The sequence below is a fragment of the Canis lupus genome, chromosome 22 (assembly GCF_011100685.1).
Source record: "Canis lupus familiaris isolate Mischka breed German Shepherd chromosome 22, alternate assembly UU_Cfam_GSD_1.0, whole genome shotgun sequence".
NCBI classification, from domain to species: Eukaryota; Metazoa; Chordata; class Mammalia; order Carnivora; family Canidae; genus Canis; species Canis lupus.
The window spans coordinates 18,935,731-18,948,440 of NC_049243.1; the positions used below are offsets into that span (position 1 = coordinate 18,935,731).

Here is a 12,710-nt window from a genome sequence, read left to right on the forward strand (position 1 = left end):
ATAAAACAAGAAACTGCATATTACTATGTAGTCATTGAAATTAGAACAAAGTAAATTTTAAAAAATAATAATCTGACAAAATTAGAAATAACAAAATTTTAAAGGTAGTATTTGTAGAGCTTATTAAGATGGAGAGAACTTGCTTCCTATACTGGGTTAGTTTTAAAGTCAATAACTTAGAGACTTAAAATAACCATTTATTGTCATCTTTCATATTTCTGAGTATTTATGTACTCAGGCTATTCTTGCTGAGATTTTCTGATATTGTTGCAGCATATGGCAGGTGAAACAATGTTCTATAGGCTTCTACACTAATATATTTCTCTTGCTGTAGCCTTTCATGTAGCTAGAGCTAGCTTGGGGTTTCTCACAGAAAGGTGACCATAGGGTAGTCATATTTTTACCTGATGACTGGTTTCCCAAGGAAAAGCAATCTGAGAGCAGAAAATGAAGTTTCCAGGCTCTAAAGACTCAGGCCAAGACACTGGCACAGAGTCTCTTCTACCATATTCTGTTGGTCAGAGCACTGAGTACCACATTGAGATTCAAGAGAATGGGAAATCAACTCACTTCACAAGAGGAGTGCCAAAGAGCTTGTGGCTATCATTGATCTGACAAAGTCACTTTCTGAGGTTCTATTACTTGATTTTTTTTTTTTTTAGCAATGGACACTTTCCTTTCTTATATTCTTTGACAGCATATTTTTCTAATATTCTCCTTAATTGCTTTAATGGCTGCTCCTTCTCTGTCCCTTTGGTTGATTGTTCTAAAACACACACGTTTTAGAGTTTTCCAGAGGTTATCTTGAATCATCTTTTTTTTTTTCTACACCTTTTAGCTTGATCTTTTACAGGTTCATGCTTTTAAATCAACATCTTTATATTTTATATATTTTTATACATCATCTTAAATAATGATCTTCAGTCTGAACCTTTCCCTTCAACTTGAGTCTCAGACAGTTAATTGCATATGTCTATTTGCACCTATGTCTCTCATTAGCATCTCAGATTTTCCATGTCCAAAATGGAACTGTCAAAAAAGTCTTCCCTTCTTCCCCACCACATCCCTCAGTTACTCCTCTGGAAAAAAAAAGAAAATAAAACAAAACAAATACCACTACAAATAAGATGTCTAACCATATGCCAGTTTTCAGACTATAATCTTAAATTTATTCTTCATCCAGCCCTTTCCTTTGGTCTTACAAAGAAGCCATCTGTAAACTGCCATTTCCACCTCAGAGAAATGATATATCTGATCTTTTTATTCTACTCTTTCAAGTTATAATGGTTGCTGACATGTGGAATACTCCTTTTGTATGTACTTTTTTTTTTGTCCTTCACTACACAGAAGGCAAAGTGACAAGAAGGCAAGGTAAATAATATTTACCTTAAATCTTACTAACTTTCCTGTTTTGAATCTATTTTAAAAACCTATATTTGATACTTTGATAGAAATCTCTGGTATCACCACCAGTGTTTTTAATAAAACATTATTTATACTATTATCTTGTAATTAATTCATGCCACAATATTTTACTAAAATTAGCAGAGATAATTTAACCACTGAATATTTTGGTCATACATAGTTGTATGTTACTGCTTCTCATTGTTAATCCCTCTTCCCTCCCTCTGTCTCCAGCAATCATTTGTAGTCTATCCCCATTGTTTCACCTTTTCAGAATGTGCATGAATAGAATTAGATGGTATAAGCTTATTTTGTTTGGTATCTTTCACTTAGCATAATTTAATATTCTTTTGTATTGTTACATGTACCATTAGTCCCTTCCTTTGTATCACTGAGTAGAATCTGATTGTGAGGAAGAACTACAGACTATCCATTCATCAGTTGATGGACATTTCCAGTTTTTGGTAATTATGAATAAAAGTGATATAAACATTCCCATGCAGGTTTTTGTTTTGAACATTTATTTCATTTATCTTATTGAATATGGTCAGTTGTACATTAAGTGCATTTTTAAATTTTTAAAGTAACTGCCAACATGTTTTGCAAAGTGAATCTATCATTTGCATTCTAATCAAGGAGTCTTGAGAATTCCATGTACTCCATATTCTTGCCAACAGTTGATATTGTCACTTTTTTTGGTAAATTTTGTTGATTCTAGTAGGTGTCTATTGCTGTTTCTCTTTGGTTTAAAATTATATTTTCCTCATGGCTAATGCTGTTGCATAAGTTTTCATGTTTTATTTGCCATATGTAAATCTTTTTTAAAAAAAGATTTTATTTATTTATTCAGGAGAGATGCAGAGAGAGAGAGAGAGAGAGGCAGAGACATAGGCAGAGGGAGAAGCAAGCTCCATGCAGGGAGCCTGATATGGGACTCGATCCCAGGACTCCAGGATCATGCCATGAGCCAGATGCAGGTACATGTTCAACTGCTGAGCTACTCAGGCATCCCTAAATCTTCTTTTTTAAATATCCAATTTTTTGCCTGTTTTACAAGTTGTATTGTTTTCTCTCTCTCTCTCTCTCTCTTTAAGATTTTATTTATTCATTCATGAGAGACACAGAGAGAGAGAGAGAGAGAGAAAGAAAGAGGCAGAGACACAGGCAGAGGGAGAAGCAGGCCCCATGCACTGGGAGCCCGACGTGGGACTCGATCCCGGGTCTCCAGGATCACATCCCGGGCTGCAGGCGGTGCTAAACCGCTGCACCACTGGGGCGGCCCTCTCTCTCTCTCTTTAGTTATAAGAGTATACATTTTGGATACCAATCCTATACCAAATACCAAATATTAGTTTAATGTTTTTTTCCCAACCTGTAACTTATCCTTTCATCTTTTAAAGAGTCTTTTAAAGAGTAATACTGTTAATTTTGTTGAAGTTTAACTTATCAGTATTCTCTTTGCTTCATTCTTTTTGTGTCCTTATTCAAAATATCTTAAATCCAGGACAGCACTTTTTTTTTTTTCTTTTCTAGTTTCTTTCTTCTAGAATTCATAATGGTTTTGGGTATGTATTGAAGTCAGTAATTTATTTCTATCTCAATTTTTGTATATGGTGCAAGATATGGTTCAATATACACAATGTATTTTCCTCTTCTTTACCTTTCTTACACACATGGATATCTGATAGGCTCGGCACCATTTGTTAAAAAAACCTACCATTGATCCACTGAACTGTCTTTATAATGTTGTGGAAAAACAATTGATCATAAACAAGTGATTTTATTTTGGGACTTTTTTCAGTGACTTATGTCTACCCTTTCATACTACATCGTGCTGTGTTTAGTAGTAGCTTTCAGTGATTCTTGAATCAGACTGTGTGAGACTTCCAGCTTTGTTCTTTGTTTTTCAAAATTGCTTTGGCTATTGAAGAGGTTTCCTTTTCTATATGAAATTTAACAATCACCTTGTCAAGTTTTACTGACTGTCCTACTGAGCTTATTATTAAGACTATTGAATCTACAGATAAATTTGAAGGAAGTAATATTTTAGCAGTATTGAATCTTTAAATCCATGAATGTTGTTTCTTTCCATTTATTTGTCTTCTTTAACTTCTATTATCAATGGTTTGTGGTTTTCTTCATACAAATAATCGCATTTATTTTATTAGATTTGTGTGTATATATTTCAAATTTTCAGAGCATGTGTATTTTTAAATTTTTTTCTAACAATCGCTGCTTTAAATTTTTTGTTTTATTCTAATTTCAATTTCTGGCTGTTCATATAATTATAATTATTTTTTATATAAGACTTTGTATCCTCCAACTTTACTCAGTTTGTAGTTCTACTTATTTTTATTGCAGATGATTTAGGATTTTACTATGCAGGCAATCTTGTAATCTGCAAATAGATTTTTTTTCCTTTCCAGCATCTATATTATTTCTTCTTTTTGCATTATTGTTCTGGCTAAGGTCTTCTGCATGATGTTAAGTTGGAATGATACAAGCAGAAAAATTTGTCTTGATAGGGATAGTGAAGTCATTTGGTCTTTACCATTAAATATGACATTGTAATTTTTTCATAGATTTATTTTATCATATTTAGCAAAGTGACACTCAGTACAAGTTTTCTGATAGTTTTTTATGTGAATGCATGTCAAATTATGTCAGATTCTTTTTCTGCATCTATTAAATTGCTATATGGTTTTCCTTCTGAAAACTCCACCTATGTAAGGGACATTAATGTGGGATTATCCCACATAATAGGATAAAGGGTTATCCTTTAATAGTGAGTGGAAAGAAAGGCATCTTTTCTTCAGTCAACTAGGATTTTTTTTCCTGAAATTTTTTTTGTGGAAGATAGCAAAATTCTTTGATTTTTGGATGCCTTTTGATTTCTTTACCACAATTGAGATACAAAAATTGGGAGTGGGGGAGTCAACGTCACCTATTGTAGGATATATCCTTACTAATTACACCACATACGTTGTTCTATTCTAAAAATATTTTATATGCCTGACTTACTCCTCAGAAGGCTTATTTCAGTTCTTACTCTAAGAACCAAAGGTACGCTGAGACATTTCCCCATCATTGCTTAAGTATTCCACAAGTGCTTCACTTCCTTCCTTCCTCCTTAGAAACATCTAGGAGCATTTCTACAATAATTTTAAACTCTTTCATTTGACAATGTGTAGACCTGTGAAACTTCTCATTGTGCAAGAATCCCTTAGCCACATTATGCAAGAATTCTTTACCAAATGAACACTAAGAACTCATGATAAATACTCTTAGAAAAATAGGAATGGAAAAAAAACTTCCTCAATTTGACAAAGAATATTGACATGTAGTATAATATGTTTTTGTGAAAGACAAAATATCAATTCTTACCATGTATATTTAATTTTCCTTATGTGCCCCTAGCCAGTGCAATGAAACAAGAAAAGGATAAATGAAAAATAATTAAACATGATTTTCTATTTGGAAAATATTAATAAAGCTTGAGAACAGTTAGTAAGATATAATAAATAATGTTTGGAGATTCCAATATAAAAAAAACCTATATCTATCTTGATAAATAGGTAATGGATATAGATATATAAATAGATATGCAGGGTTTTTGTATATCAACTGTAACAAGGAACAGTTGAAAAATTAAATTAAACTTGTTATTTTCAAGCCTTAGTAAATGGGAAATTCTTAGAAATAAATCGAATAAAACTCGCACAGAGCTACTACACTGAAAACTACAAAATATTTTTGGACTGTTAACTTTCAGAGAAAATTGATATTTTATCTGTAGATATGCCATAGTCCCAATCAAAGTCCCAGCAGCCTTTCTTATATAGGAATTAGCAAGATGTTTCTAAAATTATATAAAAATGTAAAGAAGCTAGAATAGTCTAAATAATTTTGCCAGGGCATCCAGGTGGCTCAACGGTCTAACACCACCTTCAGCCCAGAGCCTGATCCTGGGAACCCAGGATCCAGTCCCATGTCAGGCTCCCGGCATGGAGCCTGCTTTTCTCCCTTTGCCCCAACCCCCAACTCTCTGTGTCTCCCATGAATAAATAAAATCTTTTAAAAATAAATAAATAAATAAATAAATAAATAATAAATAAATAAATAAATAAATTTGCCAGAAAATTGGAGGATTTATCTGACCTGATCTCATGCCTTACTTTAAAAGTAATACAATAAAGACAATGTAGAATTGGCATAAAGATAGCATAGAGATGGGGTACCTGAGTGACTCAGTCAGTTAAGTGTCTGACTCCTGGTTTTGGCTCAGGTCATGATCTCATGGGTCCTGAGACTGAGCCCTGGGTCAACCTCTGTGCTCAGCGGGGAGTCTGCTTGAGATTCTATCCCTCTGCCCCACCCATCACTCATGCTGCACATACATGTGCACATTCTCTCTCAATCTCTAAAATAAATAAATATTTTTTAAAAAGCATAGAGATAAATAGAAGAGAAGAAATAATTCATAAATAGATCCCCCATATGTATGGTCAATTGATTTTGGACAAACATGCCAAGTCAATTCATGGAGAAATAATAGTTTTTCAAGCAAATTATACTGAAGCAACTGGATATCCATATGGAAAATAATGAACGCCAAACCTTTCCTCAAACAAATCATTATAGTTATCATAAAATGGACTGCGGGCTTCAGTGTAAAAGCTAAACCTCAGATATTTCTAGTAGAAAATAAGGAAGATTATTGTAGCCTGAGGTTAAGCAAATGTGGATTAGAAAAGTCACACACAAAAAAGATAATATATTGCCTTTTACCAAAAAACTAAAATTTTCTGCTCTTTCAAAGATACCACAGGAAATAAGGACACAGCCATGGTATGGAATAAAATATACATACTATATATGTATCGAAGAACTTATATCAAGAATATAAAAAGAACAGCCATTTTATAAAACAAAAAATATATGGTACTATCAGAAGTGCATAAGAGTATCAGTAAAGGCACAGTTTCATCAAAATGTTCTTAATTAATGGCTTTATTTTAGCTATATTTCAGCTAGTATTTTAATATCTGCTAGTTCATGAAGGATAAATAATGTTTTAAAGTAATACTTCTGTACATTTTTGAATTAGAAATTAAGTGGACATTTTCCCTTTTTAATTATCTGATTATTTTTCCTTATTAATGTTTATACCTTTTGGAGCAATTTATTATTTTTTTTATTTTTTTGGAGCAATTTATTTTTAATATGAGTATGTCTGCATCTTTTAAAGAATATCCACTTTAATACATCTAGAGAAATGTCATAAATATGCCTTACTGAGGGTAAGTTTTTGTAATGAGTAATAAAATGAAAGTGACTTTTTAGAACTACAAAGGAAAATGTATGAGAATAATTTGAAGTGATGTTTTCAGTAAATGTTTAACACAATGGAATAAATACAAAGTACCATACTGTTCATTTATGTAGTTTATCATCTGAATGTTATAACATGATTAATAAGCTTTTAGGAAACTTTGCCGAGGAATTGGATTTTAACCTGAAGAAGAGCTATAGCAATAAGTACAGGTATTAAAATAGTCATGTGTTAAAATAGGTCATATGTTAGTAAAGTTCTATTCTGAGTCAGAATGCCCTGAATCAGAATGCCTTCATATCTGAAGAGTCAAATTAGGCCAGTCAAGTTAGGTCAGTTTAAAAAATAAAAAAAAGTGCCATTTATTCAAATCATGTACAAAGAAAAATTTGACTATTGGATTACAAAGAACTGTAGGGAAATAAAGTCTTTGATTGTTTTGATGGAGCCACAATGAGAACATTCTTTTCAATTATCTTTTCCCTTATTTCAAGCCATTAAGATGTAAGCTTTATAATTAAAAATTAATTCTATGCTTTAGGTTTGATGTAAGTGGGGAAGAGGTTGTAATAACATCACCTGTCCCAATTTGGACTTCATGTGGGTATTCACCCTTATATGTAAGATGACAAATTTTTCAGTGTGGATAAGGTACTACTCTTCATTTGCTGCTTTATTACCACATCTTAACCTAACCCAGAGATAATGGTATATAGCTCAGGGCTGTTGTGTTTCTACCACCATCTTCAACCCAAAGTCTGTTTCACTGAATAAAAGGGAAGCAAGACTTTATTAGTGTTTATGTTAGGGTTCCTGGAGATGATGGAGATAGATGCTGAATATTTACCTAGGAATTTTCTTTGTGGTCGTGTACTAGGCAGAAAACTACCTTTCCAACCTTTTCTGTGCATATGTACATGCACATATACCCAACATATAAGTACACACAAATAAACCTATACTATATCTCCTTGTACAATAAGTGGATATTTTTTGCCAGGCAAATAATCCCGAGTTTTCAGTCCAGAGTACTATTGAAGTAAAGATGAAGACCAAGAGTGAGCTGGTCTCCTAGAAACCTACATTTGGATGATATATAAATATCTTGATTCCTTATCAAAACCCAGGTCCTATAAATAAAAGACAATAAAAGTTTCAATGACCACAGCTATTCCAGAAAATTTGTAATGAATCTAGTAAATGCCTTTACCAATATCCTTTCAGCTTATTAATGATTGAAAGTGTTAGATTTTCATTTAATTGGGTCAATAATTGAATAGAAGCTAGGTTAAGTTGTTACTTTCCTGTTGGGCACAAAATACTTAATTTTAAAAAATGACTGACAGTTTAGGGGCCAGAGCTCTAAAGATACATGCCAACTCATATACAGAACTTCAATATGCTAGTTTTTTTTCAGATATCCTATCCTACAGTGGGTACCTGAGATGTTTACAGATCCACAGCCTTTCCAGCTTCTGCACCATTAGCAACCTTCTGAGAACTTAAATGTTGTAAGTTTCTTCATTGAGAGAGATTGGAAATGGCAATATTGTCTCTGGGTGTGTGTTTTAGAAAATATTAGCAAGTCAGGGCAAATACAGTAGGAGTCTGTAAGTCCATTTATTTTTGTGGAGAACATGATAATCATGGGATTGATATTGAAAAGGGATTGTTGACATATGGCCATATGTATTCACATTTAAATTTTCTCCATATGTTTAAGTTTCTAAAAATTATTAACCTTCATTAATCTATCATATACATCCTATATAAACCTGCAGGAAACATGTGAATTTCTGAATTTTGGAGGAGAAATTCTGTTTATGTGGAGATACAAATAAATTAATAGGGGCTATGTCTTTTACCAGTCTTCACTCTAAACAATGAATCCACTAAATTCCAAAATATATTATATTTAAAAAACATATTAAATGTACCAGATATATTTTTCCCACAGTGTAAAATAAATTCACGATTGGGATCCCTGGGTGGCGCAGCAGTTTGGCGCCTGCCTTTGGCCCAGAGCGCGATCCTGGAGACCCGGGATCGAATCCCACGTCGGGCTCCCGGTGCATGGAGCCTGCTTCTCCATCTGCCTGTGTCTCTGCCTCTCTCTCTCTCTCTCTCTCTCTGTGTGTGACTATCATAAATAAATAAATATTTAAAAAAATAAATAAATTCATGATTAGCATTAAACTCTGTTCTTAATTAAAGGTAAGATATTATTGTCTCCTAACATTAAAAAGTATATGAGTAATGTCATGATCATTTAGAAAGTTTCAAAAATTAAAGGAACTGTTTCTATATGTATCAGACCACTTTGTATGTAACTGAGTTTCAAAGAATGATTAAAATAACCTCAATATTTCCTTGAAAACTTATTTATTTTGTGGCCTGGTTTCTCTCATTTTAAGAAAAGAGGTTCAGATCAGAATCAGAAAATACATCCAGTTAGTAAGTGACAAAACAGGAATTTGAGCCCAGTTCTAACTGATTCTGATACAGTTATATACATTTCTGTGCAATGTGCTACAGATCAGTAGGATATAATGACCAAAGTTTTCATATTTTAATATTTCCACAATGAATTAGGTTTAATAGCAATAATTTAATACAAGAATATCACTATAATTTAATTGGTTTCATTTTCATTTGACTTTGGAGAAAACCTCTTTAAACACAAATTGTGATGCTGATTATATTGCTTAAATTTAAATAGAATATTTTCAACTGGACCAACTTAATGCTCACAAATGGCATTTAATCAAACTTTTCTCCATTTTTTGACTTTAGTATACAGAGCAAGAGAATGAGATAACTTCGGTAAGGATGAATCATCTGAAATTATTGTTCTTGTACATAAAATATGGTCAAATGTAGACAACTTCATTTAGTTAATTCTAATATCATCCAAGTTTTATATAAAAAAGCAAAAGGAGGCACATAAATTATCAGTGAGCTGATCAAGTTCATACAAGCAGGGAGAGGCAGATCTGTAACCCAGGTCTTTTGAATGTCAAGCCAAATGCAGTTTTCACTGCATTATGGTTGTCTTTAGTGATGATAGGTCTTTCTGAAGATGAAACAGAAAAAGCAACTGAGCAATATTTTCAGTGCACTCCATGCCTAGTGTTTCATCTTTGATCTACTGTAAAATCGCTCTTCTCACTGATTTACTATCCACTTGTTTTGAGTTGTTGCAAACAGGTAAGAATATGGAAATAACAGTTTCCTTTGGGAGCTGAAGCAGGGAAAATTGAAACAGACAGGTTACTGGCAAAAACAGAATCTGTGGTAGTAGTTCAGATATATTTTTTAATGGAAATGATTTGCAGTGTTCATAAATAAGGTAAAAGTTATATTTCACCACAAATATTTGGCACATGAAATCTATACCTTAAAAGAAGTTATTAAACTTGCCAACCCCTACAAACCCATTTAATGTATTTGATTTCTCTAATGCATTGTAAATAAAGGTCCCTTTTCTAAATTAGAACTTTTGCATGTAGCTTTATCATTTTTTCTTTTTCTTTTGTGTGTGTCTTTTTTGAAATTTAGCAATTTTTTGTATTTTTATTAGAATTTTTTTGTATTTTTTATTGGATTTGATATGCCAACATATAGTATAACATCCAGTGCTCATCCAATCAAGTGCCCCCTCAGTGCCAGTTACCCAGTCACCCCATGCTCCCGCCCACCTCCCCTTCCACCACCCCTTGTTCGTTTCCCAGAGTTAGGAGTCTATATTGTTTTGTCACCCTCTCTGATATTTCCCACTCATTTTCTCTCCTTTCCCCTATAATCACTTTCACTATTTTTTTATATTCCCCATATGAATGAGACCATATAATGTTTGTCCTTCTCTGCTTGACTTACTTGACTAGCATAACACTCTCCAGTTCCATCCATGTTGAAACAGATGATGGATGTTCGTCATTTCTAATGGCTGTGTAATATTCCACTGTACACATAGACCACATCTTCTTTATCCATTCATCTTTTGATGATGCCAAGGCTCCTTCCACAGTTTGGCTATTGTGGACACTGCTGCTATAAACATTGGGGTGCAGGGTTCCTTCCGTTTCACTGAATCTGTATCTTTGGGGTAAATTCCCAGCAGAGCAATTGCTGGGTCATAGGACAGATCTATTTTTAACTCATATCTATTTTTCGAGTGGCTGTTCCAGTTCACATTCCCACCAACAGTGCAAGAGGGTACCCCTTTCTCCACATCCTCTCCAACATGTATTGTTTCCTGTGTTGTTAATTTTCATCATTCTCACTGGTGTGGGGTAGTATCTCATTGTGGTTTTGATTTGTATTTCCTTGATGGCCAGTGATGCGGAACATTTTCTCATGTGGTTGTTGGCCATGTCTGTGTGAAATTTCCGTTCATGAGTCTTGCCCATTTCATGATTGAATTGTTTCTTTGCTGTTGAGTTTAATAAGTTCTTTATAGATCTTGGATACTAACCCTTTATCTGATAGGTCATTTGCAAATATCTTCTCCCATTCTGTAGGTTGTCTTTTAGTTTTGTTGACTGTTTCTTTTGCTGTGCAGAAGCTTTTTATCTTGATTAAGTCCCAATAGTTCATTTTTGCTTTTGTTTCTCTTGCCTTCATAGACTATCTTGCAAGAAGTTGCTGTGGCCAAGTTCAAAAAGGGTGTTGCCTGTGTTCTCCACTAGATTTTGATGGAATCTAGTCTCACATTTAGATCTTGCATCCATTTTGAGTTTATTTTTGTGTATGGTGTAAGAGAATGGTCTAGTTTCATTCTTCTGCATGTGGATGTCCAATTTTCCCAGCACCATTTATTGAATAGATTGTCTTTTATTTTTCCCCAGTGGATAGTCTTCCCTGTTTTGTCGAATATTAGTTGACCATAAAGTTGAGGGTCCACTTCTGGATTCTGGATTCTGTTCCATTGATCCATGTGTCTATTTTTGTGCCAGTACCACACTTTCTTGATGATCACAGCTTTGTAGTACAACCTAAAATCTGGCATTGCGAAGCCCCCAGCTATGGTTTTCTTTTTTAATATTCCCCTGGCTATTCGGGGTCTTTTCTGATTCCACACAAATCTTAAGATGATTTGTTCCAACTCTCTGAAGAAAGTCCATGGTATTTTGATAGGGATTGCATTAAATGTGTAAATTGCCTTGGGTAGCATTGACATTTTCACAAAATTAATTCTTCCAATCCATGAGCATGGAATATTTTTCCATCTCTTTGTGTCTTTCTCCATTTCTTTCAGAAGTGTTCTGAAGTTTTTAGGGTAGAGATCCTTTACCTCTTTGGTTAGGTTTATTCCTAGGTATCTTATGCTTTTGGGTGCAATTGTAAATGGGATGACTCCTTAATTTCTCTTTCTTCAGTCTCATTGTTAGTGTATAGAAATGCTACTGATTTCTGGGCATTGATTTTGTATCCTGCCACACTGCCGAATTGCTGTATGAGTTCTAGCAATCTTGGGGTGGAGTCTTTTGGGTTTTCTACGTACAGCATTATGTCATCTGTGAAGAGGGAGAGTTTGATTTCTTCTTTGCCAATTTGAACGCTTTTTATTTCTTTTTGTTGCCTGATTGCTGAGGCTAGGACTTCTAGTACTATGTTGAATAGCAATGGTGAGAGTGGACATCCCTGTTGTGTTCCTGATCTTCAGGGAAAGGGTCACAGTGTTTCCCCATTGAGAATGATATTTGCTGTGGGTTTTTCATAGATGGCTTTTAAGATGCTGAGGAATGTTCCCTCTACCCCTACAGTCTGAAGAGTTTTGATCAGGAATGGGTGCTATAATTTGTGAAATGCTTTCTCTGCATCTATTGAGAGGATCATATGTACTTGTTTTTTCTCTTGTTGATATATCAATCACATTGATTGTTTTATGAGTGTTGAACCATCCTTGCATCCCAGAGATAATCCCACTTGGACATGGTGAATAATCTTCTTAATGTACTGTTGGATCCTATTG

General features: G+C 33.8%; 1 long non-coding RNA gene across 5 annotated transcripts in view; it reads left to right on the forward strand.

The window, feature by feature from the left end:
- LOC102155655 overlaps positions 1-12,710 on the forward strand; it is a 276,612-nt gene that overhangs the window by 172,363 nt on the left and 91,539 nt on the right. The window contains exon 5 of one of the 5 annotated variants that reach the window (XR_005376348.1): positions 8,154-8,247. The exons of the other annotated variants lie outside the window; for them this stretch is intronic. This is a non-coding gene — a long non-coding RNA (uncharacterized LOC102155655). The remainder of the gene's footprint in view (positions 1-8,153; positions 8,248-12,710) is intronic. 5 annotated transcript variants of the gene reach the window in all.